Consider the following 26,197-nt stretch of genomic DNA (forward strand, 5'->3'; position numbering starts at 1 on the left):
CAGTTGACAATGTTTGAGGAAGAACACTTGACCACTGAATTAGATTAATTCAAGACTAATACTAGTTTTATTACCTGTAATTTTGAATGTACTGCTAAAATTTTCCTGCGAGTACGGACTTTTTATTTAGCCTAATGAAAGTATGTGATACTCATACGCTCATATATGCTGGATGATCTGCATAGTACCATATAATATTTTAAGGGAGGCTGTGCTCCTGTATTTCCGTTAAGTTTTTCAAGAAAGGGATTAAGAAATGACCCTATCTGCGTACCCTAGCACCTGCTGCTGGTACTGCACAATTGCGTGTTTTCTGCTGCCTTCCTCTCTTGGTTTTTCATTCTCACATCTCTCAAGTTGTTTCCTGATGCCTCTGCTTATCTATCTCGCTCTGATTTCATGTTCAGTCTCTCCTTTCTAAGCTTAGATTTGACAACCCTCCTACCCCACCCCTTCCCTCGGGTAGCTTCATGCCTCAACTGCCTATGAAAAGTACTTGACTTTTAGCTCATGTGAGTACACAGGTATTCAAGGTAGGAATGGACATCGAACATGACCTCTAATAACATGGGTGCCAGAGTATAGAAGGTTGAAAACTCAAGGTGGACTGAAATGTTTATTGCACCATTTAAGATTACAAACTGACTTTAGTAGGTCTTTAGTCAAAGAAAACTTAACAGGAATGTACTTTGTTGAAATACATTTTACATTGCTATCTGGAGTACTGTGTGCAGTATGAAGCTGTGAGAGAGCTCCAGACAGTACGAAGTGATTTTGCTTATGCACGTGGCTAATGTTGAAATTTTTTGCTTTGGGAATAATTCTTAACGCATGCAGACCTTGAAGTATTGGAGCTATTGTAAAGCCTGTTTTTAAAACTGTTACTTGTTTTTACTTGCAGTTGCCTGTTCCAATTGCAGAAACTCCTTTGTTTACAATTTTTTGTGTTTCTAGTAAAGTTATAGAGGGTTTTCCAAGTAGTGACCCTTGTCATGTATTAAGGATAGAGAAAAGATGAAAAAACCTCCTCTCTCTTTCCTCACTCCTTGGTTTACGTACTGCATCCGGTGAGCAGATGAAGTATAGAGAAGGCAGCAGCTGGTAAAGATGTGATGAAGCAACAGATTGTCAGAGAGCATCAGGCTGAGTCTACTACTCAATTTTTTCTCACATTTCTTCTTTTTTGGAGAGTTGTTACCCTGGGGAAACACGTAGACTGCTTTCTGATGTGGTTGGATCCTTAAGGATCTGGGTAACTTTCCTATAGAGAAACTTTTTCATCTAATTGGACTGTGCTGAGGGCTGGGGAAGCTGTGACAGTGCGGTACGCTCTGTGTGCTTCTCAGGTGGTTGGTTCTCATTCCTTGCAAATGGCAAGCTGGAACTTTAAGAGCTGCTTTGACTGTCCTCAACTCCATGAACCTTGTCCCAGGGTCCAGGTTTTGGTGGGCTATTTAATTCCTTCAGGACTCCTGAAACCTAGCAGTGCCACAGGTAAAGATGTAGTCAGAAGTAGAACATTGGTGCAAGATTCTAACAGGCAGCAAGTACTGAGCTAGTGTAGGGAATACCTTGTTTCCAACTTAGAAGAAGAAATACCACTTTGTTATCTACCTTCTGAAGAGACAGTTCAGGGTTCTAGTCAGCCAGCAGCATGGTTGAGAGTAGCAAAATACATACTTTCTGAAGGTTTTTCTCTCTCCAATGCTTTGCTTCCACTTTTAAAATGGTGTAGTTACTGTGTCATATCAATTTCCCTCACTTCTCTTTCTTGTTTCTGGTCTAGTAGGTTGGGGGGTTTTTGGTGTTGTCAAAGCATGGCAGTAGGGTAGAGAAGGGAAACAGTAATGTTTGGTTTCTCCTTGGGAGAACAAACATGATTCCTTTCCTCATAGGTTGATGATGTTGCCACTGGCTGTTATGAGGAACGATTTGTTCCTGGCTGTCCTTTGACAAGGGAGAAAAATACCTGTTGTTTTCCTGGTCAGGCCTGGGAGTGTAATTTGACAGTAGTGGCCATAATAAACAAAAAAGCTATTTTTGGTGTTAATGCCCACACGTTTACAGGTTGTAATTTAAAATGAAATTTTAAAAACTATGGCTGTTGTTGATGTAATTACCTACGTAGATTTAAATTGTTACTTAGCTTACCTAACTGTAAAAGAAGTTCTTGCTCATGCAAATGGCTGAAGTTCTGTTTGTTTAAATTTATGAGTATGTTTTCTTTACAGAGATAGGCCAGCTTTATGCTCCGTTCAGTGTGGTGCTGTAGAAAAAAAAATTCTAGAGTAAAAACATCCATTCTTCTACACAGTTGTTTTTAAAAAAGTGTTCAGTGTAAAATAAAAGCCCCAGACAAACCAACAGCAAAAAAACCCCTGAAATGCCATTTTAGCCTAGCATTTTCTATATGTAGGCAATTATGCGTATTTGCTTAATTAAAATTGTCTTATCAGTGTAGCTGAAGAGAGCATCCACAAGCTTTCTATAGCAAGTACATGTTTGATGCTACACAAGATATTTTTAAAAGATAAAAAATTTCACTGACTCTTTATTAGTCTTCAGTGAAAAGAAAAATAAAAAAAATTAGAAAATCCCAACAGTATCAGATTTCTGCTACTGTCGCAAATAACATTGTCCTGAGATGGTTGTATTCTGTTGCATCTGTTATGCTGTTCTCTATTTCCTATACGGTGTGTATGAACTGTGTGTTTAGAAAAACTTGGATCTATCCAGGGGAAAGAAGTTGGGAAGAAAACAATCCAAATGAGTGTTCAAAAATTATTTTTAAATTTTCATTGAAATACGTGTGGGTTTTGTACTGGCATAGAGATGCTTTTAATTCTTAAAGCATGAGGAGAATTTGAAATCCTCATGCTAGAGAGCATCAGTAACGGAATGAAACTCTGGCTTTGTATAAACAAACCTGAGAATTCCCATTGATTTCTGGGAGACCAGAATTTCTGTTGCATTTTAATAGAAAGATTCATTTGACTTACTGTGTACACCAAAGGAGAACACATTGTACTATATCATTCACAAGTTAGTAAGTGTAAAATGGGTATGTGTATTTAAAGAGCTGGTTGCAAACAAAAGAAGTGTGATTACATTTAAGTATGTGGCTTAAACTGTTCTTGTTTTAGTGGCTTCATATCTGGCTGTGCCAAAGAATTAGTGTTTTCAGTACACTGGAAATACTTCACAGATACGTCTTTTTGAGAAATTTTACTGTTCTATTTGAAGTGTCTTTGTCCTTGTAAAAGTTACTTGATGAAACGATGACTCAGCTGATTATTAATTGTTTTCTGTCTGCAGGTTGCAAAACAGCAATGTCACAGAACTGACCACATTCATCACAGTAAGTAAGCAACAGCAATAAGCATTCTGATAATTTTCTGAGAAGCCTGAATCATCTAGGGAAAAGGAAAATGTTCTATGCTGTATGGCTTAGTGCTAAATTCTGCATCTCGGTCCTGATTTCAGCAAGACATTAGGCACAGGCTTAACTGAGACTTTTAGATTCTTAGTCCACGTGTTGTAACACGTGTGCAATTACTTTTGTGACTTCAGCCTTAACTATGGAGTAGGTCTTTAATAATTAATATCCATAATAAGTTATCATTCTTTCTGCATTTCTTTTCATGTAGGCTTGAAATATAGATATGAGAGAATGTAATTTTAGTGTGTTGCATGTTTTCACTATACCTTGAGTAGTTTTGATGTCTGATGTTATACAGTTAAGGAAATATTTAAAATAAATTGAGAGATTGTACTGAGAATTTTGATTCCAAAATCAATTTTAGCAACTTTGAAAACTATTTTGAATAGCCAGAACATGTGTGATATTTTGCCACGTGATGAACATGAATTATCTTGTTTTATTAATAGTGTACTAGACTATTAGGAAATGAAGAATTTAACATTCACATCAATTTGTGTGGGTTTTTTTGGAATAACTAAAGAAAAAAAAATGTTTGTGTCTTACTCCAGTACTTTGCTTTAGACAAAGTTAACAGTATAAACTAGATAGAGGTTTAAACAGAAAGTCTGACTGGCTCACAGATGCAACTTTCAGGCATGCTTTTTAACTTCTATTGTACTTACTGTCTCAGGTACATAAAGTAAGAGATGAAAATTTGAAATAGATTTGTAATAATTTGTCAAGGTTACTATTTTGGTGCTCCTCACATTAAACATCAATTCTTTATACACTTGTGATAATATACCCTGAAAATAACAAATAACATACTTAAATTTGTGAAAACTTATTGTAAGTTTGTGTCCAGTAATGAGATATGCCTTATTTAGATTCCAGACACGATATTGTGTGATAAAGTGGAGTCTTATGTTTCAGTAGCGACCTTTGTGCCCTCTTCCCAGAGGTAACTTTACAATCAGTAAAGATAAAGTTTGCACTGACAATAGGAAAAAAGAAAGGCTAAGTGAATCATTTTTGCATGCTGGTTACAGTATTTTTTAAGATTAAATTTAAAAGGCTCAGTTTTTAGAAGTACTACTTCTTCAAGTGTACAGTTGCATACTTTCTGTACAGAGAAGCTAATTAAAACCACTACGTGTGACTTACTACAGTATTTACGGGAATGGTAAGAGCACCAACATCTGCTGAATTCAGAGAACAAACAGGTTCCTATGGAGAGAGCAGATCTATTAAATAGGAGGGATCAAGTGAATTAAAGGTCAACAGAGCAGTTTTCTCATGAACACATTGCTTAGCAGGCAGTGATATGAGAGTAGGTAAGGGCGGGAGGTAAGGTAGCCTGCTATTTTAAAGTGAGGAGCAGCAATCTGAACCAGCTGGAAAAAAAAGGCAGAACTAGGAAAGTGATTAAATAATTTGCAGTAATAGACAAAAATAGGAAGACTGTATCTAGGATTTAGAGTTTACTGCAGGCATCAGACATTGTGAGACTTTCTGTAATACAGTAGTGTACTGCCAGATTCTGTAAGGTGAGCCAGTTTTAATGAAAAAGCTTTCTTTTCATAAAAGCTGAACCCTGTTGGTTTTTTGTTAATGAGGTAACTTTTTTTTTTTTTTTTGGGGGGGGGGGGGTGGGGTGTCACAAATGGAAAGTGAAAGACTGCTACCTTCCTGGCCCCCCCTGTGTCTGAAGAGAGACATCGGAACTTCCTAGATGCAGTTTCCAGTTTTGCAGGGTGTAGGGTGTAGTATCTAATTAGAGTTTTAAACATCACCTGTATCTTGGGCTTTAAAAAGGTAAACCTGCTATCTTTCTGACTTGTGAAATCTTGTTTAAAAAAAAAAAAATTTAGTCCTTTTCCTTTGGAAGGAGACACAGTCCTGAGAATACAGGTACATAGAAACATGAAAACACCCATTGCTTAAGTTAAAATTTCCCTCTGTTTTTTAATGAACACTCACGTGTTTTATGAGGATTCCTTCCTCCTTAATATTTTGGGAGTTATTACCCACAAGCAAGTCCAGATCCTGCTTTGAGGGGCAGTTTTCCCCAGACCTACAGCCACAGAATAAGAGCTGCTAGCTGGCTGCAGCTGGCCTGGGTTACTCTGGAACAATCAGGATGGATACTGAACAAAGAAGTACCTTACTAGAATGAGAAGAACGGTCCGTAAATGGTCGAGTTGACATGCATAACTTTTCTTCATTTAAATATGTGATTTGTAGAAGAACAGGGGGAATTCATAGAAAGATACAGCGGTTTTGATCAGTTTTCCCATAGGCCTTAAAAATTCAAGGGAAATAATATCCAGGTTTTTCATCTTTTCTCTCAACAAGCTTAGTTTTTAAGGCTGATGATTTGTACTAACTCAGTGTACCAGTTTATTCTGCTTGTGTGTTTATGGCCCACTGTAAGTTAATCCTTTTGTGAGGGATGAAAAATGTCAAATCTCTGAAAAAGAAACAGAAACATATCCTTAGTCATCGCTAACATTTTTGTGGGTACAGTCAATTCTTTAGCCTACAGAACATACTTTGTTATGAAGCAATAACAACCCTTCCATCCAAACAAAGAAACAGCACTTCAATATGCATTCTGTTGTAACAAATAGGTTGCTCAAGGGAGAGCTTGAAAAGATAAGGAAAAATGGCAAGTAATAATTCCTTGTGAGTTGTGGGTTTTTTACATTTGTTTGTGGGGGGTGGTTTTTTTGGTTGTTTTTTTATGCTGTTGAAGTCATGCAATTTTAGATAAGAGGTTCTCAAGGATACTAATTTCTACTCCTAAATTACAAAATTCTTTTAATCCTTAATGATGGCTCTTTTTTCATTTGTTCCAAAAGGTCATGGTGGTGAATTCTAACAGTAACACTTTACCTGTGGAAGCAGAAATACTGCAGAATGTTGACGGAGAACTTGAAAGTTATGCAGATAATGGTTTCTAAAAATTTTCTATATGGTTGTAACTAAACAGTTTATTAAAGGCTATAATTAAACTTAAGTGATTTAAAAGTAGCAGCTCAGCTGAGCAGAAGACTGAACAAAAAGAGAGTTAAGGTAAAGTTAAGAGAGGCCTCAGAATTCAACCAAAATTGTGATGACAAGTTATGTTTATGAGAGATGTTGCCGTTACAGGAATTCTAGAATTGGTGAATGCTGCAGTTAGCAGAACGATCTTTGTAGGTGACATCTACACTCAAGTTTTTTTCCATTTGTGAGGGGGGCAGGAAAAAAAAAAAAGAGCAAAAAAAAGAGCAAATTAGAAAAAGATGTTAAAGGATTTGTAAATCATGCTTTCTACAGAAAGTAGAAGTAAGGATTTGACGGGTTTTGAAAACCATCCAGTTTATTTTCACAGTGACGAAATATGCATTAGCCTACTTTGAATTGGTGACTAGGAGTGTGAAGGTGAACAACAACAAAAAAATGTGTTGAGCTTTTTTACTGTCAGGCCCAGGAGAAGATACTGTATGTTTGAATTATTGATTCTAAAATATAGAAGCAAATTGCCAGGAAAAGGAATTCCCTTACCTGAAACTGAAGTGTATGTAAATAGTAGCCTGTTTGCAAAGGAAGTAAAAACATAGCAGACTTGCAGAAACATGCAAGTTACGCAAACATCTTGCTTTTTATTTTTTTAAAACCATGTGCTTTATCACTTGTCAGCTGCTACGTCTCAGAACAAAAGAAATTGTACAAAAAATGTGACTGTTCAACTGTAAGTGAAGTTTGATAAGAAGTTTGGGAACTGACAACTAATGAGAAACTATTGATAACAAATGGGAACACAGTGTACAGAGAGGTAAGGGGGAAAGAAAGAAGAAAAATTTGGTGAGTAACAAACATAGTTCCATGCTTTTATGGCAATACAAGTGTATCATTAGCTCCCTCCCTGCAACTGTTCCCATTCTTCTTGTCAGAAGTTAGCTTAAGTATCTAGATACGTAGCTGTATTTGCCTTTTTTCATCATGTAAATACTCAGGTGCACTTGCTTATGGAAAAGGAATCTTTGGGTTTATATTTTCCCCAAACAGTTCTGGGGTCACCAGTACAATGAAGACATGACCTGTTAGAGCAGGTCCAGAGGAGGCCACAACATTGGTCCAAGGGCTGGAACCCCTCTGCTGTGAGGACAGGCTGAGAGAGCTGGGGGGTTCAGCTGGAGAAGAGAAGGCTCCGGGGAGCCCCAACTGCGTCCTCTCAGCGTGTAAAGGGGGAGCATAGGAAAGACGGAGAGAGGCTTTTTACAAGGGCTGGCAGTGACGGGACAAGAGACAGTGGTTTTAAACTGACAGAGGGCAGATTTAGATGAGATCTAAGGCAGAAATTGTTCCCTGTGAGGGGGGTGAGGCCCTGGCACAGGCTGCCCAGAGAAGCTGTGGCTGCCCCCTCCCTGGAAGGGCTCAAGGCCAGGTTGGACAGGGCTTTGGGCAACCTGAGCTGGTGGAAGGTGGCCCTGCCCGGGGCAGGGGGTGGCACTGCATGGGCTTTAAAGATCTCCTCTAAACCGAACCATTCTGTGATTCTATGAAAACATGCTGTTTGTTGCTTGTAGTAATAGTATTTGAAAAGTAGCAGTTGGCTCTTTTGACAGTGTATGTACATTTGGCAAGCTCAGAAAAAATACAAAAGCTTTCAAAGCAGCCCATCCACCAAGAAACATGAGAATTTACTTCCTTCATACATCTGTAACACCTGCAGATTTAATTATATCTTTGCTTCAGTATAATAACAACAATTAACATTGACTAAGAAACTAAAAATAATACGATTTTTACAGTTTTATGTGCTTACAGTAATTATACAGCGTGTAAATAAAAGGCAGAAGGCAATTATGCCTTTTTTCTATTTATTTTTGCATAGTTATTTTTAGAAAATAATGTCATTCAAAATTTGAAATAAAAGTAGTTTATTGCTGTATGTTGCTGATTTGTCTGCAAATATGGTCATTGTGTTTGTACGTGTATATGCTTGTATATGTATGTTTAGATTTATTTATCAAGGCAAATTAACATGCTAGATAAAACAATTATGGCAGTAAAATTACAAAATGACGTGAGGTTTCAAGGTAGGAATTAATAAATGGTACTTTTCCCTGCAGACTACCTAGCTTTATTACAGTTTTTTTCTAAATGAATAGACTACGTTTGTGTTGTATTTTATAGTAGGAAGGCAGTTTTAAAAAACAAAACAAAAAACCTCACTACTGACACAACTGCTGTAACAGTTATTCCCAACTGTTTTAATGCTGCTGCTGCAAACCAGATTTAATAATGATTATTTGCTGAAAGGGTTAAAGAGCAGATTTTGATTATGTATTGTCAATCCATGATTAGCATCTGTTGGGAGGAATAAGTGGTTTATTAAGCTTTACTGTACAGATGGCAACTGGGGGAGCTCGGATGTAAATTGAATTTTTGGTAGTATCACTGTATTGTTAAGACCAGCTGGTTTTATCTTTGTAATAGCAGTGATCTGTTTTCACAAAAAAGTGTTTGTGTTGTTAACAGTTACTTCAGAAGTTTAAAAGTTCAGAAATATATCAAGGCACATGCTTTGGCTTTCTTAAAGAAGTGTTCTTAGCATTTAAATACAAAGCTTTGTCCACTTACGGGAAATGAGAAATCATTTTTTTCTAATTCAATTTCAGAGTCTTAGTATACAGTAGCTCTGTAATTTAGATGCTTAGATTAAGAAGACATTTCTAGTCAACTTTTGAAAAGATAATTTTCCATATCTAAGTTGATGCAACCTTATTGTTTGAATATAAGTTTTCAGGGACTTTTCTGCTAGCTACTCTGAGTATTGTGTTCCTGTTTCAACTAGAAAGCTGATTTTAGTACAACTTCACCAATTCACCACAGTAAAGCTCCAAAAAGTGTGGTCTGGCTAAAGGTTATAAATTCAAGGAGGGAGGTGTGTTGTATGCAGGTTTTTTTATTTGCTGTTACCAGAATTCATAATTACTGTGAATCATTTGATATTTGGTTATATTCTTAAAGTCTTAAAAACCCTTAGGCAAAACTAAATTCAATTTATTTAATTTCTTTTCTGATTTTAAGGTAAGTAGCAAATCCTGTGGTAATAAAGAAAACTTGGAAAAGTGAAATCGAAAGAGTCAAAACTGAGAAGGCAACTGGGATCCTTAGTTAAATAAACAATGAGTGTTCTTTTATTTTTAGCTTGACAACTGGAAGAGCTTAGATGTGTGCTTTGTGAGAAACTGATGTGAAAACAGAACAGCTTAGTAACTGGAAGCAGCATACTGATCAGCGTCTCTCTTCAACCATGTGTGAAAGGCACAAGGCCATGGCTTCTTGATTTGTGGTTGTAGCTCTGTTCTTCTGTTGCTTGTAGCATTGGTAGTCCGTAAACCGTTTACTAATTTGTCTTAACAGTGGGTGGATAAGAATAAAAGATTTGTTTCAGAATTTTTTGCCTAGCTGGATGGGTTGGGGGCAGTAGTAGAAAGGCCCTTGGGGTTCTGGCAAACAGCAAGCTGAATATGAGTCAGCCCTGAACTCTTGCAGCAAAATAGGCCAACTGCATCAGTGGGGTATGTTAGCCAGAGTGTAGGCAGCAGCCTGAGGGAGGTGATTCCCACTGTCCCATCTGCCCTGGAGACCACATCCAGAGTGCTCCCTGTATCCGAGTTTGGGGGTCCCCAGTACAAGGAAGATCGAGACATTCTTCAGTGAGTCCAGTGGTTGGCTGCAAAGATGTACAGGGAACAGGAGTTGCAGGACAGTACATGTGTGTGAGAGAACTGGAATTGTTCAGCCTTGAGGAGGCTCAGGGAAGCTAATGGTTATCTTGAGCTGCCTAGAAGGTATTAGAGAGAAGAAGAGTCAGACTCTTCTTGGAACTGGAAAAAGAGAAGAGGCAAAAGGCACAAATTATGTGGAGGGAAAACTTGTTTAGATAGAAGGGAAAAATTCCTGAGAATGAAAGTTGTTGAACTTCATGAACCGGCACCGTGCGCTGGCAGCCCAGAAATCCAGCCGTGTCCTGGGCTGCATCGAGCACGCGTGGCCAGCGGGGCGAGGGAGGGATTCTGCCCCTCTGCTCCGCTCTGGTCAGAGCCCACGTGCAGCACTGCCTCCAGCTCGGGGGCCCAGCACCAGACAGACGTGGAGCTGTTGGAGTGGGGCCAGAGGAGCCCACGACAGCGACCGGAGGGCTGGGACCCCTCTGCTGGGAAGAAAGGCTGAGAGAGCCGGGGGGTTCAGCTGGAGAAGAGAAGGCTCCGGGGAGCCCCGGCTGCGGCCTCTCGGCGTGTAAAGGGGGAGCAAAAGAGACACAGGGAAAGGCTTTTTACCGGGGCCTGTGGTGACAGGACAAGGGAGAGGGCGGGTGTAGGTTGGGTGTGAGGAAGAACTTTTTCTACCCTGACAGGTTTGCCCAGAGAAGCTGTGGCTGCCCCCTCCCTGGAAGGGCTCAAGGCCAGGTTGGACGGGGCTTTGGGCAACCTGGGCTGGTAGAAGGTGGCCCTGCCTGGGGCAGGGGGGTTGGACTAGATGATCTTTGAGGGTCCCTACCAATCTAAACTATTCTGTGATTCTATGAAACACTAAAATGGGCACTCAGCCTGAAAAATCTGCATCTTGTTTACTGGACAAGGCTCATGGCATCTTGATAGAACTTCAGAGTTAACCATGCTTTGAGCAGGAGATGGGGCCAGATGACTGCTGTAAGATTCTTCCAGTCTAAACAACTTTATGATACTGGCTTAACTAGGAAGTTCTTTATTTTCCTTTTCTTCCTCTTTGTCTCTTTACTCCTAGGATTTTTACGCAAGGAAGGTAAAATTAGAAAGAGGGAGTAGCATCAAGGAATTATTGAGTCAAGTCAGTGCTTCATAGCAGGCAATACATGGTAGAAGACAGCTGCCGTTATGTAAGACTGAGAGGTATTGGATTTCTGACAGTGATTGGTGCTTGGTTTTTCCCCTGGCCTTCCACATCCTCAGTGAAATCTTTCTTAGAGTAGTGCTGTTTCTTAGATGTGTCCATGCCTGAATACCTTATCTTGGTCATCTCCTTAGCTCTGCTGCACTGTAGTACATCCTCTCAAGGATACGTTCCTTTGCTTTTCTGTTGGGCCTGGTTTTCTGCAGTTTGGGAACAGTTGCCTTAAATCTGGATGCAGCATGGTGCCTGTCTTCAGGTCTGACTCTTAGGTGCAAATTGTGAACAATGAAGTGCTGGTCTGTATTTGACTTGAGACAGTATGTGTCATGCAGATGCTCCCTTGTATTCTGTAGTTTGCTGACCTACTTTAACACCACTAAAACCCCAAATTAGCTAGTGGTAAGGAGGAGATGGTTAGGGATAGTTCAATTGCAAATGAGGTAAGCAACAACTGAAATGTCTCTGATAGCAGATGGAAAATTGAACAAGTTTGCTGGGGATTGTTTGTTTGTTTGGTTTTGGTTTTTTTTGGGTGAGAGACATGATATGAGAGTGTCAGGTGAGTACCTGTAAGTCATAAAATAAACATGTTGGATATGCAGCTGTGTATATCTGATCCTACCCTTCTTACGACAAGCACAAAGGTACTGCCTGAACTACTTCAACCTTATGCTGCAGCCTACCCAAGTCCTAGCATGGTTTAGCCAGGGAGATTCTAGGGGGCAATGTATTGTGGAGGATGAAGAGACATTTTTTCCACATGGATTTAGAAAAATCTTCTTGGCCTAAATTATGCTTATGTTCGAAATATTTAAAGCAGCCTGAACAAAGTGAATAATGGGCAGAGAGCACGTAGAACACATTCAATTTATCAAGTGTCTGACAGTATTACTCTGTAACAGGAAGAAGTAAAGACAGACAATGAGAAGAAAGGTTGGGAGGCAAAGTTGAGATTATAAAATATGTACTTTACAGGTTTTACAGAGTACATTTTTGTAAAGTTGTGTCCAAGTTTTGTGTAGTCTTCAAATATTTTGCTTCTATGTATTTAACATATTGAGGGTTTATATGGCAGTAGTTGGACATTTAGCTGTGTGATCATACCTGCTTACGTATATATATGTGTAATACAAAATTATTTCTCCTGTGGTCCAGTTTCACTGTAGAATCAAGCTGCAAGTTTGCATGCTTAAAAATTACTCAAGAATACTAACATCTACCTGAATTTCAAGACTGCAAAAGTTGCTATCAATGAATGCATTCATTAAAGTCATGTTGTGATGAGCCTGATGATGGACTGTATATTCTCAAACTCGGTGGAGAGTGTGTGTATGCGTATACATGTGTGTGGATACATGACTATATATATTAAAAATTGGTTTTATCAGTCCATGTATAATTGCTTTGTCTCAGGACCTAATTATTTAGGTATTCATTCAGTAAGGCAAGATTCTCTTTCCCTTCTTGACCCAGCTCTAACCTGGACTTTTTTTTTTTTTAAATCAGTTTGCATATATGTCAAGAGATGTAGAATTGAATGTAGTTTTGTTGGTTTCAGTGAAGCTGTGATAATTTATTCTGCATGGTGGTCTGTAATAAGGATCCTACTGGACATGTTTATTTGGAAAAGAAAAAATGAATTGATGCTGTGTGCATGCATGTTATGTAAATACAGATTTTTAAATGATCAAATGTTTTCTAACTGTTTTTACACGTTTTGTTGATACTTGAAAGGTTTCTTGTTTAGGTTTTCCAAAGGTAATTTATTTAAAACAAGCACAGCAATGAAAAGGATGTATGTAGAATTTGGAGTTTTGATATTCTTGCACAGTTCAGAGGAGGTAAAGCAATGGTATGTTGGAGCAGAGCTTAAATGCATATCAGTTGAATAAAGCATGGGTTTAGAGCTTGTAGAGGGGTTATATGTATCATCTGTTTTAGATGTATTGCAGAGGTGATGTCAAGGTGAAAGCAGACTTGCAGAATGGTTGGAAATCATTGATATTCTGACTCTGAGGCTGTAAATGGCTCTGTGGCAGATGGAGTCTTTGTCAAGGAAGAAAAATGGCAGCTCTGGAACATCATAGATGTTTTTGCTTAGCAGCTCAGCACATAGGCTGTGACCTTCCAGTGTTCAGGAGTTCCTCCTGTGCTTTAATAAACTGTCCTCCACTTTTATTCCCTAAAAGTAGATAATAGTAGTCATCATAATTCAGTACAATTTGGGGTATTTCAGTATGAAAAAACATAAGCATGTTTTATTGCCAGATTTTTTAAAAGTAAGCCTTGAAGGACACTTGCAATTTCTGCATGAAGTGTCAAAAAATAGCTTTTAACTACGCGTTGTGTGTTACTGAAAATAGTTGTGTGTTTGTGTGCACAGATACGAGTACTAGTGCAGTGCAGTACCAAAACTGTGTATGTGAACTGTTGGTTGTCTGGAATATGATTTTAAACCACAGTTTAACACGGACAGTGTTAATTTTTAGAATATGTTCATACTGTGGCTGTCTATATCTGTGTGATTTATTCCAGCAAAATACAGAATTTTAGTCTGTATATTGAAGAAGCTAATTCTGGTTAGTTCAGAAAAGATCAATATGGTTGATAAATTCACTGTTATTTCTGAATTCATTTTTTTTCTTTGTTGATAAAAATTCAGGTATCTTTTAGCACCTGGCAGCATCTAATTCTGTGTACTGTTGATACAGTTTCATCCGTGTTCTTGTATGAGGTTGAGTCTATATTTACAGAATGAGGGTTCACTTATCTGTAGAGTAACTGGTTTCTGTATTCTCACTGCTATTAACAAATAGTTCTGTAAGTTGTGAACTTTGATGTCCTGTACTTAAGATGTATGCATGGTTGTCTGGTGTCAACAGTTATGTACCAGAATGACATATTTCATGTGTACAGTAGATTTGGATGTCTTAGAGTCTTTCTCATGTAATCGTTTGAATTAGGACTGTGTCCTTTAACAGTTCTCTCTGTTCTTAAGTCCCATATACACTGGTTTGATCCCTAATAAAATCCACTGATGTCAGTTGTAGTATATGGGCTTCAAGAGCCTATAACATCTTGTAGAAGATGCTGAATTGGACAGTTGACCTATATTACAGGGTAATAAGTAATTGTTAAACGTGCAGGCATTTCACAACTATCACCTGCCAGCCATACTCTTTAGCCTACTTGACAATTGTTAGAATTATAGAAAGCAATCGCTGTTCATCACAGAAGAAAATGACCCAGCACTTCCAGGGGTCAAGGTTGTTGCATTAGAGTCTCTTCTTTTCAAACCCTGGAGGTTGTTTGGTCTTTGCTTTTAAAGGTGAGCCCACTATAATCAAATGTGCCTCTACCTGTTCAGTTGCAGTCATTTTACGATGTAACGTGGATGGCTTCTTTGCAGAAGGACAAATGCTTTGTAATTGAAACAGAAGCACTTTTGATGGTGTGTGATTGAAAATACTCTTTTTACATCTTTTTATTAGGACATTGTAATGCACACGAGGGTAAGGCTGCTTCATATGATTTATGCCTGGATGTTTGTGTCATGTAGCCACATATGTTTAAAAGTGAGAGAGGCCATGTGTTACATGGTTTCTGCTTTCAAAGCTCTCAGTGACGTAAGTGCGTGTTAACTTAAAAAGGAAGAATTGGAGCACATATGAAGAGAGTTTATGGAAATTCTTATGCTTTCAATTACTTACCTAGATCATTACGTGCAGTGTCTTGATGGTGTTCTTCCTGGGTTGTATAGTGATGATTTGATATGACTGGCTCCAGGGATGGTTAAGTCCATTTTCAGACATTTCATTATTTTCCTCCTCTGTTTTTCAGTGGTCTCTTATGCCTTCTGTTTCTTTGGTGTTGTGATGGCCATCATAACTTAGAATGACTGAATGACTTCCTTATGCCCTCAAGATAAATGAGAAAATAAATTGCAAATTATTTTTATTTATTCCATAAGAGTTCTGAATGCAATTTTGGTATGCTAAAAGTAACTAACTAATTGGTGGTTTGTCTTCATGGAATTAGAGTTAGTTGAAAAAGAAAGAAGAAAACCAGACCCCACATACAAGCAAAAACCCCAACCCTACCAAACAAGCCAGCAGATGTTTATTTTTCTACTGTTTTGTATTAGGTTTTGATATGACTGTGGAGCTTATCAACAACAACGCTAACTTGATGGTGCCATTATAGTAACAATATCTCATTTATATTATTTCAATTCAAAAACTTCTGTAAAATGAGAACAGTGCAAAAATTTAGTGGGCTGTATGATTATTTTGAATAGTTTGGGGGTGAATTCAAAACATAGGTTTGATAGCTGGGCGTGTAAGTAGGTTGCTTTTTGTCTACCAAGTATAAGGCAGCATATATCCCACAAAACTGAAATATGGTATTAGCATAATGAGAGAAAAATGTCTTTCAAAATACTTTTGTAATGTTTTAGTTTTTATGGTCGGCTCTGAGTAGTAGAATAAATAATCCCATTCAGTATTCATCTGTTGTTCAGTAAAGTGTTTTGCGTAACTGATATGTATGCTGCATGCTTGTACATACTGTTACTGAACTTCCTGGATTGTTCTACTTGGTTTCACGATGATTTTGCATGCAAAGCAATTACACTTCTATTTATGTAATGGTTCTAAATTCTGTTCCTGTTTAATCATTACATAAATAGAGGAAATTTTTTAAAAAAAGATGTTTTTATATTCTTGTACTAATTGGTGTGCAACTTTAGCTGTGAAAGTATGGTTTGTTCCAATTGACACCCAATTTTTAGTAGATATTCCTGCTGTTTTGCAGAGAAATAAAACTCCTTTGTCTCCTTAGCACTCATTGATTTTTTTTTTTATTTTTTTTTCTTTCAAGGCTACGTTAACAATGCTGATAGAACCCATGTAATTAGAATCTATGCTTAGCAATAAGTAGAGAAATAAATTTTGTAAACTAAAAAGTGTTGTACATACAGTGTTAACAAAATATTTTGCAATATTGCTGTACTTGAAGCAGTGAAACCAGAAGGAGGACAAGATGCTGAAAGGTCGAGGAAAAATGAGAGAAAGAACAAACGATGCAAAAAGAAAATGACACTGAGGTCTTGGTTTAATACATATGTATTCCAGGTTGATGGCTGATTTCATTAGCAAATCTCATTGTTATGCAATGTCTGTTCTTCTGCAGCAAAATGAATATTGTATTCTCAGAGGGTCTGTGAGTGTGTGTATGTGTATATTATGATGATAGATAAAGAATATATATTTATAGTTGTTCTAACCTTTTAAAACTTCTGAAAAATCTTTATATTTTCAATATATTTTTATGTTTAAATTTTCCAATAAAATGGTAAATCGATGGTTATTTTTAAGGAAAATAGCAGTTTAACCCTCCTTCTCTGTTCTTTTCTTTGCCGTGTTTGCTACCTATGCAATCTTTTTCCCAAAACATTAAGTTTGACAGAGTAACAGTTAATACTGAACTTACTGTATCAAAAATCAAAATGTAACTATAAGAATATTGGTTTCTAATGCTTTTATAAAGCTGATAGTAACATATATGGAGAACATTGAAACAAACATCATATTGGTCTCAATTCACTATATATTTTAATAGAATATACTGAAAAATATTGAAAAACTTGATTGTAAGATACATCAACTTTATTATTAAATGACATGTTTTGGTACATAGGACAATGGTTCCTTAAGATACTGGTGTGCTTTAGTTTCTTTTGTTTCCAAGTTGCTAGTTAAAACTATGGTTTCTGTAATATTAAGACATTTTGATAAATGCAGTAATGAGAAGGAATGTACAAGATGGCTTTGATGGAGGAAAATTAAAATGCACTGAAATTATTTAAGTCAGGTATTCTTAATGCTCTTTCAGAATTTATTCTATATATAAACTTTGTGGGGTCAAAATCTAGTAGCAAATGTATGAAATGCTACTAAATAAACGGTAATCCGGGATTTTGAATAGTTTTGTGATTAGTTCTAGATAATGAGCCAGTGTGAAGAATCCTTTTGGGCACTGTAATAATGTGAAGAATAAACTAGTTTTTTGGGTTTTCATTTGAGTGACTTTTACATGCCATGAAACAATTCTGTTCTTATTAGGGTTTTGTTAGAGATGTGTTTAATAATAGTAGAATATGGCTGGCTCTTTCTGGGTAATAATTCTGTAGTAGCTCGTGTGTTTATTCCAATTCCAAAATGCTATTTTAAGGATCAAATGGATAGATGAAGTGTCCATGTGTTTGGTAAATAATTCAGTGAGGACCGAAGGGCCTTTAAAGTGAAGCTAAATCATGAGCTGTATGACCAACATATATGACCAGAATATGCAGGAGGTAGAACAAAGAGGAGATTGCAGCCTCTCTTTTCCCCTGGGAAAGGCAGCCTCTTTCCCTTTGCTTTGGTGGGGCTATAACCAGTACAAGGGTGCAGATGACTTAGTGTCACCTGATGGGTTTTGGCAATTGGTTGGTTTAGTTGGTTTTGGTGGCAAGAAACGAATGAAATGAGGTAATCTGTCTCTTGCTGCATCTTAATGTTTTCAAATGAGGAGACCAATTTCAGTATCTGGTGTTATGCTGTGTAGTACTGGAACCCAAGAATGGTCTCTGTGCAGTAGCATACGTGGGGGAAAATGATACCGAGGCTTGTGAATGTTGTCAGTGTCTAATCTATAGGGGCACGAACAGGACTTGCTTTGGTATGCCATTGTGTGAAGGTCTCTCAGGAGTAAAAGGTGCTTGAGACTTTTGGCACAGGCAGAGTATGAGGAGGAAAGTTGGTTGTTTGGTGGGTCCGTGTCTGTCTCCCCCTCTGTAGTTTGTAGTTTAGCTGGAGGTCACTTTTATTAACTTGTTAATTTTTCTGGAGTGAAAAGATGATTTAAAACTTCCAGTGTTGCACCCCAGAAAATCACTTCTGTGAGTAATGAACTCTGTCCCCTTTGTCCCCCCTTCTTACTTGTCCATGTGGCTAGTGTCAGAGGATTCCAGCTAAAGTTTCTAGAAGCAAAAGGTAGAGTAATACTGCATGTGAAACTTTTAGAAATAAATGTGTTGATTGAATGCACTGCTGAGCTGACTGCAGGGAGTTCGTACTCTTGAAAACCGTTGCTGCAGGTTGTATTCACAGATGATGCTGGATTGAGGTGTTGTGTATGTATTCATAAATGTTTCCTGTTTTAAGCAAGTGTTTCTGCTGTGAAGTAATCTGTATTTCTTGTAGCAGTTTTGGTATTTGCATTAAGGCATGATGCAAAATCAAGATCTCTGGCTTTGCAGACATTCGCTAGAGGTTGCATAGAGATTACATGTTCTCAGGTGAGTGTAAGCAACATTCATGGCTTAACTGCTTTTATATTTCTTTATCACAGGATAAAAAATATGAAGTTCTAAATAAAAATTTTTTTTTGTAATAGAGCTTCTCAAATGATACAGGTAGTTCTAGATAGGCTCAAATCTCTCTTGGGGTTGATGCTTGTTTTTTGATGAGATGATTCTTGCACTCTGTAGTGGTATGAGTCTTAACTTTTTGAAATGCCTTTGGCAGGAATCACAGCCCAAACTGTTTGTTTATTTATTTATTTATTTTTAAAAAGCGGTGTTTTCAGGATTTTGCATTTTCCTTGCATAATTCCCCTGGGTGATGTTTGAAATCCCAGTAAAAGAACACTTAAATATTTTACTCACTGTTACTGTATGTATTGTTTTTTAAATAGCTTCAATGTATTTATTTATTTTTCAACCCCAGCATTTATAGCTAGACCCATATTCAATACTCAGAGAGAGAATTTGCTATATAGAAACTGATTATCTTATAAAAAAATAGAAAATAAAAAAATAAAAAAAACCTTCCAGAAAGGCCGTAACTGTGTGGGCTCCAGAGCTTGATGCTGAGCCATTTTATGAGGGCAACTGCTGATGTGTATTTAAGGCATAGCTGGAGTAGTTATTTGTTATATCATATGTTTCAGTATCCTGTTAGGCCTGTTTTATAAACGTATTTTTTTCTTGGAGCTGAGGTGTTGGACAGCTGCATTTTAGTACCCTGTAGAACTTCTGTTTGAGAACATCAGTTTCTGAACCTTTACTTACTCTCTTGCTGACTAACAGGGAGGTAGAGGGTTGTAGTTCAGTCTAGTTAGCTCCTCTAATGGTTGCACTGGTAGAAAACAAATCCCTGTTTTTAATATTTTGTGCAGACTGTTGCTGGGCTAGGGTCTCATTCGACCTGGAGTTCAGAAAGTAACCGTGGACCTTCTGTTTGGCTGTTTCCAGTGTCATCTTTTTGTTTCCCCCTTCTACATTTCTATCTTAATGCAAAACAGCTGTTCTACAGTATTTTTCATGTTGTGAACAGTGTGGATTGAAATAATTTTAGAAAAATCATCACTTATGAGCTAGTGTTTTAACATGTAGAACTATTGTACACGATTCTCCCTGAGTCACCTAAGATGGAAATTCATTGTGGCTGTATTTTAGTGTGCAGATTTTTGGAATTAAGAGTAATTCCCAAATGGAGACCTTAGATCATGGTCTCCTAAACCTTATTGTGAGAACTTGTTTGCAATTACACTACTACCAAATTTATCCTGATTAAGTATAACATACATTGCTTTTTAATACTGTTAAGGGTGCTGTGAAGAGTTCTGCTGATACTCCTTGACTTTGCAGAAGGCTTTTCTCATTTGGTGGTTTGGATTTCTGCTGTTTTAGTCAGAAACATTATATATTGTTTGAGAAGACGGGTTTTTGTAAGATGAGTAACAATAGAAAACCAGATTAATGAAATGCTGAAGTTTAGATGTGGTTTTACTTGAGAGAATGAGTTATATCCAAGTGTTTGATTAGGAAATTGTGGCTGTACTAATAACATCTATAATGAATACAGCTTGCAAAAGAGGGGGGTCAGGTTATTGTTTTGGTTGCAGAGGTCCCTCTTATTCATGTTCTTGTTTTACCTTGTTTGGGGCATTGTGATGGCAGAATAACTCATTGGCACAAGCTGCATCTTGTAGCAGGGTTGCTGTTACAGATACTCTCTTTCATACTTCATGATTTTTCAAGTAAGGCTTTCTGTATTTTTTTTCCTCACAGCTTTCCTTTGTTCCTTTCTTGAGCTTAGTGTGAAAAATGGCTGCGGTGTATTTATAACATCATTATTAGAAACTTCTTTATTGTTCTGTTCCTCGGTTTGTTTCTTCAGAGATGTTACTTTGGTGTATTCCCTGGGTTGTCCTGATTCCTGCATGCTGTGGAGTTTCCGAGAGGGAGAATTAATGGATTGATCCACCCTCTACCCCCACCTTTGCATATTTTCTCTAGTATGCAAATAATCTTTTATCTTAATACATGCTAAAGTTTAAGTCCTTGTGCTGTTGTTTTAGGGCACTGTAGCAGTTTGATTTGCATCAACCTGTTGTGTATTGACGGTTTTTATCCCTTAAAGAAATTCTGTCAGTGGACCAGATGCTTTATTCTAGTTGCTTGGGAGTAGCAAGCGTTTTCTACCACTAGTAAAGGATTTTTTTTTTGTTGGGGAGTTGTTTGTTTGGGTTTTTCATGTTTTTAATTTCCATTTTCATAGTACCTAGGACCCTCCAAGTTCCACTATGAAAATCTGATTTTCAAACTGGAGCTTGTTAAAATTAAATTTTGGAAAGAGTATAGGTAGGAAACACTAGCTTTTCTCACTGGATCACTGTCATGTGTCTAGTCCTTATGTGATTAATTTTTTTGAGGATGAAAAGCGCCGGGCAGCTGGGGGGGGGGGGGGAAGTTTGAATTTTTTTCTTTTAAACATATGTTCAGTAAGTTAATTGTGATCATTTCTGAATATTGTTAGATTTCTTTAATTGTGCTTTTTTGGAAATTGATGCCTAAATTCTGCACACGGTGATTAGCGTTTGTTTTTCTCAGTTTCAGGATTTTGCAGGGTTGATTCAGGTTATTCTCGCATAGCACTTTCTCATACTAAAACAACTTTGTGAGCAGTTTGTTCTGATTGTGTCGGTGTGCACGTAAGCGGCATTGAAAAGAAAACATTTTTCTTGAGCTTGGCTTAAAAGAGAAGAAAACAAAGTATGGCACTGATGGCTATGTAACGCTGTGGAAAAAATGACCTCGGCCGTTGAGTTATTTTCAGGTTTGGTGCCACCTTCTTCCTGACGTCAGTGCCGCACGCCGTGGGGACGGCGCCGGCCCGTGAGCCGAGTGCTCCACCTGCCTCGCGCCTGTTTGCCGGGAACCCGCGGCGCTGCGCCGCAGGAAGTGCTGTTTGACCCGCTCCCCAGTATCCCATTACTGTAATTGCTAATCTCCGAGTCAGACAGCCATGTTCTGGGGGAACCCGGAGGGGGGGGGTGTTCAGATGCGTCCTCGCACACAGCGCCGTAAACGCCTGCTTGAATGCCGTGCGCAGGGCAGCTTCTGACCACAGACGTTTGGCGACCTGTGGGCTCAGCAAAGCTCGGGCATGGTAGCATGTGTTTCTTCTTCCTCCTTGACTGAAACACACCCCCCACCCCCCCCAACCCAACAACAAAACCACGGCTTGTTGTTTTGGAGTGCTGTCAGTGCTCTGTAGCGACAGGATCATGGCTACTTCCTGATTAAACCACTCTCCACAGTAAGCTGTTAATGTTCTCTCTTCTGTAATGCCAAGTGCTCAGTGCTTTTATTTTCCTGTGCCTCCTTCCCTTTCTCCTTCCCTTCCTCTTCCCCAGGTTAATAGTTTGAAATGTTTATAGATTGAAGAAAGAATATATAGAGTTGCAACTCTCGATTTTTTTGATATTGTCAGATAGACAACTACAGCTTTTTTGTAATGCTTATCTGATAGTAGTAATGAGCAAATATATCTGATTTGTATGAGATTTAAAAAACCCCATTAAAATCTATTTAGGTGTTAGACAACTAGTATTTATGAAAAATTGTGAATACTCATTGGACAAATAAAACGACAAAATACTTCAGTTTCACACACATTCTGCATATTGGAATTTCACAGCTTATTTTTATTACTTGTTGAACTGTTTCATGTCGAACATAAACTTAGTTTTCAAATAAAACAAAACAGCCTTTTTGTCAGGTTTTCTTATATGTATAGGAAAAGTTGTGCTGTTTCTATATTTATTATAGTTGATGAGTTATTTTTACTTCAAGTAATTTCTTAGCTCCTGCTGATGAGGACTAGGTGGGTGTGACAGCTGCCATGCAGCACATAGGTCCATTTTTATTTTGCTCAAGAGTACCAGTCTAACAGATTTCACGTTGTAAAGGTATGGTTGAAGTGTGCTTTTGGTCTTACTCTGTTCTGTTAAATGGGTCTACAGTGATTTGGTTTGGTTTTTTTTTTTTTTTTTTGTTTGTTTGTGTTTTTTTTTAGGGTTGGTCCGTTAAGGTTGCTAGTATAAATGGCATAGAATTCGCAGCAGTATTGTACATGCTATGATAAATGGTACTGAAGTTCTATACTAGATAATATCAATGCATGTTTTTTGTTTTGAAAAAGTTTAGAAAGGTGCTAAGTCAAATTTTGCAGTTCCACTATAAATTCCTATTAAAATAATATTGTGCTCTTGGTACCAAAGACGACTTGTCCTTTGTGGTTGGTTTGTTGGGGGTTTTTTGTTTGTTTTTGGTTTTGTTTTTTAAGATAATATGAAACAAACTTGTAGTGAAGTTTGAACCGAAATCGTTGTTGCTTTTTAAAATGTCCACTTTTTCTATTATGTCTTACTATGGAAATAAAATTAAGTACAGTTTCATTTATAACGGGAGGTACCCAGTGTGTTGACAGATACTGGAACGGAAATGGAAATCTGGAGAAAAAATTATTATTTAGTTAAAAGAAACAGATATTTTCATAACACATTTAATAGATATTTTCAAATTAAATAGCCATTATTAAAGAATTTGTGAAGTAGACAGCATATATAAGAAATCTGTGTTTGTTTCTATTATGAGAAAAATGAAGTAGGTGAGGAATAGAGACAGTGTTCCTTCAGCTTGGGGTAGGAGGAGGTTTTTGGAGATGCTTGACCAGTTAGTTCACATTTATATGGAGAGAGAAAAGGATGTGGATGATAGAGTGGCTGGAGTGTGTAGATACAGGTCTATTTTGAGGCAAACAAGCCAGGAAAAATGCCATGGGGAAGAAAAGAAGAGGCATTCAACCTACCTTAATTTGTTTAAGGACTCCTCAGGTGGTGGTGAAGACCTGGTATGTGGAAACTGTTGATCTCCACTGTTTTTTACCCCAAATACCCATGTATTCTGAGGATTACTGAGGAATGAGTGCCTGTCAGCATTCTCTATGAAGCTATGACCTCTTCATGTAGAGAGTATTAACTGCAAAATCAAGGTTCCACGGGGTAGCCGTAGGTACGCCACCTCCTGTACAAGCCCCTTCACACTGGCTGTTTCATTTGGAAGACTGGTGACCTGGAGCACTATTCTGTACTAACCCATTTTACAAAACAAGATTCCATTAATTTTTTTAACATTATATTGAACTGCTCCTACTACAAGATGAAATTATACATAATTTCATGTTCTGAAGAAGTTACAATAATGCTTAATATTGGCAGTGCCTAAGGAATGTCCTGATTTTGGGTGTCAGCAAAATGTACTTGCACTCCCTCCTTCTCTAGCTGGCTTGTTGTACCCCTGGTCACTTTTTCCCAACATCCTACAATCCTGGTGTTTTAAAAATGTTTCTCTTGCTTCTTTTTAAATCTTTTTGCATATTCCATCTCTGTAGAGGTTCTTAAAGTTTGGTCTCTCATCTGAATTCCTTGGCTCAAAGCTTTGGTTTGGCTTCCTTGACAAAACTCCATTCCTGTCGAACAGGAGGGACAGCCCTGATGGGTGCTGCTGGAGCTGCTGGTTTGTGGGCTGCCTTTCAGCTCACGTCACTTCTGTGTCCCACGAGGGGAGCTGCAGTCAGGGGATACAGCTGCTCTTGCAGAGAGGGACAGATCCTAACGCAGGGTGTGGCTGTGGGCCCTTGCTGTGCACGTCTTGTTGCTGTCCTCTTGATGTGAATGGTGTGTGGCAGGAGCTGGGGCTCTGTAGGCTTCCTGCTCCCGCACCCCCAAGGAGAGCTACGGCTTTGTTACTCAGATCATGAGGTACCAGCTTGCCTTTGCAGACCGTCTTCGAATTCTAAAAGTATGGTTTATGGGAACACTGTGTATCATTGTTAATCTTTGAATGATTACCAAGCTTTGTCAAGAAAACAACATCTGATACAGCTAAAATGGACTCCCGTGTTTTAACTAGTATTCTTTAATAATGTAGGAAAATGTCGTGTTTAACATGCGGCTTTGTTGGAAGCCTGAAATCTAGATACGTATTCTGACACGTACTTTTCTTTTTGTAGATGGAAATATGGATGGTTTATTGTTGTCTTTCTCCCAGTATGGGGAAATAAAAATGCAATCTGTCAGGTTTTTTATGTCTAACCACTTCCTTCAAGTGTGTAAATAACAGTGAGATGTCAGATTTGCATCTGCTTGGTTTGTAAGAATAATATTTGTGAATGGAGTCAGCAAGGATAGTCTTCTGACATGGTAATAGCTGCCATGGCTTCTGTTGAGGCTTGGTTTTATGTCTTTGTATCTTAAGAACCCCATTTTTATTCCTTCTAGTTACTCTGTTTACCTAAACTTCAGTGGACTCAGGATTGTTTTGCTTAAGTGTCTTAATTTTTTTAAAGTTCATAATGCCTTAAAACTGGAAAAAACAATGAACAACTAAGCTAAGAAAGGTATTTTGGAAATGAAGGTGGATGCCAATGATGAAGTTGACTTAAATTGATGTCTAGTATGGCACAGAGTACTTCCTTCTAGAACTGGTTCTGCGTTTCGAAACAACTACATGAGTGGAACAACATGAAAATGTGGAAACCATTTTGCTGCCTCAGACTATCAGTGGGAACCATTGCATTCCTGCTAGATGACACCACAAGGTGCTTTAAGAGTTCAGAAACGAGGAGTTAGTTCCTCAGTGATTTCTTTTAGTCAAGGTGCCAAAACTCACTCAATGACATGAGAGGCTGATAGACTTCTTCACTGTGATATGGGCTAAAGCTAGTCTTTGCTGGCTTTGGAGAACTGAATGTACAATTTAGATGCTTGTCTCTTTCTTTTTTTGGTTTAAATGTAAAACAGTATTAATGTTAGAATAATGAGACTGAAGCTTGGTGCTATTCTAAAACAAAATCAGGACCCAGTGCAAAGCCTGAGGCTGGTAGAGGTGCATGTTCAAAAGATTAGTTTCTCCTGAATGGTTTTCTGGAAGTCTGACTTAGTATCCAAGGACTCCATGCTCATCAAGAGTATGCTGGTTGGTTGTTTTAGCAATTGTTAAAGGGGTAAAATAGCATCTTAAATTCTTAGGATGAAAAATCTTAACAAGTAGCAGCTAATGCAGACTCTAGACCATATATTATGGAGTTTCATTAAAATCCTTGCCCCATCTTACTCGTTGGGGTATATGACTATGCTAGTCTGCAAGTTTAGGACTGCAGGGTAGAGGAATCCTTTTCTCTGCGTGTTAGTTCTCTGAAAGTTTTATGGGGGAGTGCCCATGAGCTAGTTTGGGTTGGTTACTTTGACTCCTGTGGAGTTCATACACACAAATAGATTTGTAGTTACTTCTTCCTAAATTATCTTCCCCTTAGCTTATGCTTTTAAAGTTTAACTATTTGGATTGAAATTTTCTCTGCCCACTTATTTTTTTAATGTGCTTTTTTCCACAACATGAAGCTAAATAATACGTTGTTTGTGGTGAGGTTTTTTGACCGTTTTTGTATATGTAAGAAC

General features: G+C 37.9%; 1 protein-coding gene across 16 annotated transcripts in view; it reads left to right on the forward strand.

Moving 5' to 3' along the window:
- BAZ2B (bromodomain adjacent to zinc finger domain 2B) overlaps positions 1–26,197 on the forward strand; it is a 153,136-nt gene that overhangs the window by 38,823 nt on the left and 88,116 nt on the right. For 12 of the 16 annotated variants that reach the window (XM_074911482.1, XM_074911480.1, XM_074911493.1 and 9 more), the window contains exon 2: positions 3,316–3,358. The exons of 1 other annotated variant lie outside the window; for it this stretch is intronic. The gene's annotated coding sequence lies outside the window, so the exon portion shown is untranslated. Of the gene's footprint in view, positions 1–3,315; positions 3,363–21,782; positions 21,997–26,197 lie in introns of those variants that run through there. 3 more of the 16 variants (XM_074911483.1, XM_074911484.1, XM_074911485.1) reach the window with 2 other exon arrangements.

This window comes from Athene noctua, chromosome 7, assembly GCF_965140245.1.
Source record: "Athene noctua chromosome 7, bAthNoc1.hap1.1, whole genome shotgun sequence".
Classification (NCBI taxonomy): Eukaryota; Metazoa; Chordata; class Aves; order Strigiformes; family Strigidae; genus Athene; species Athene noctua.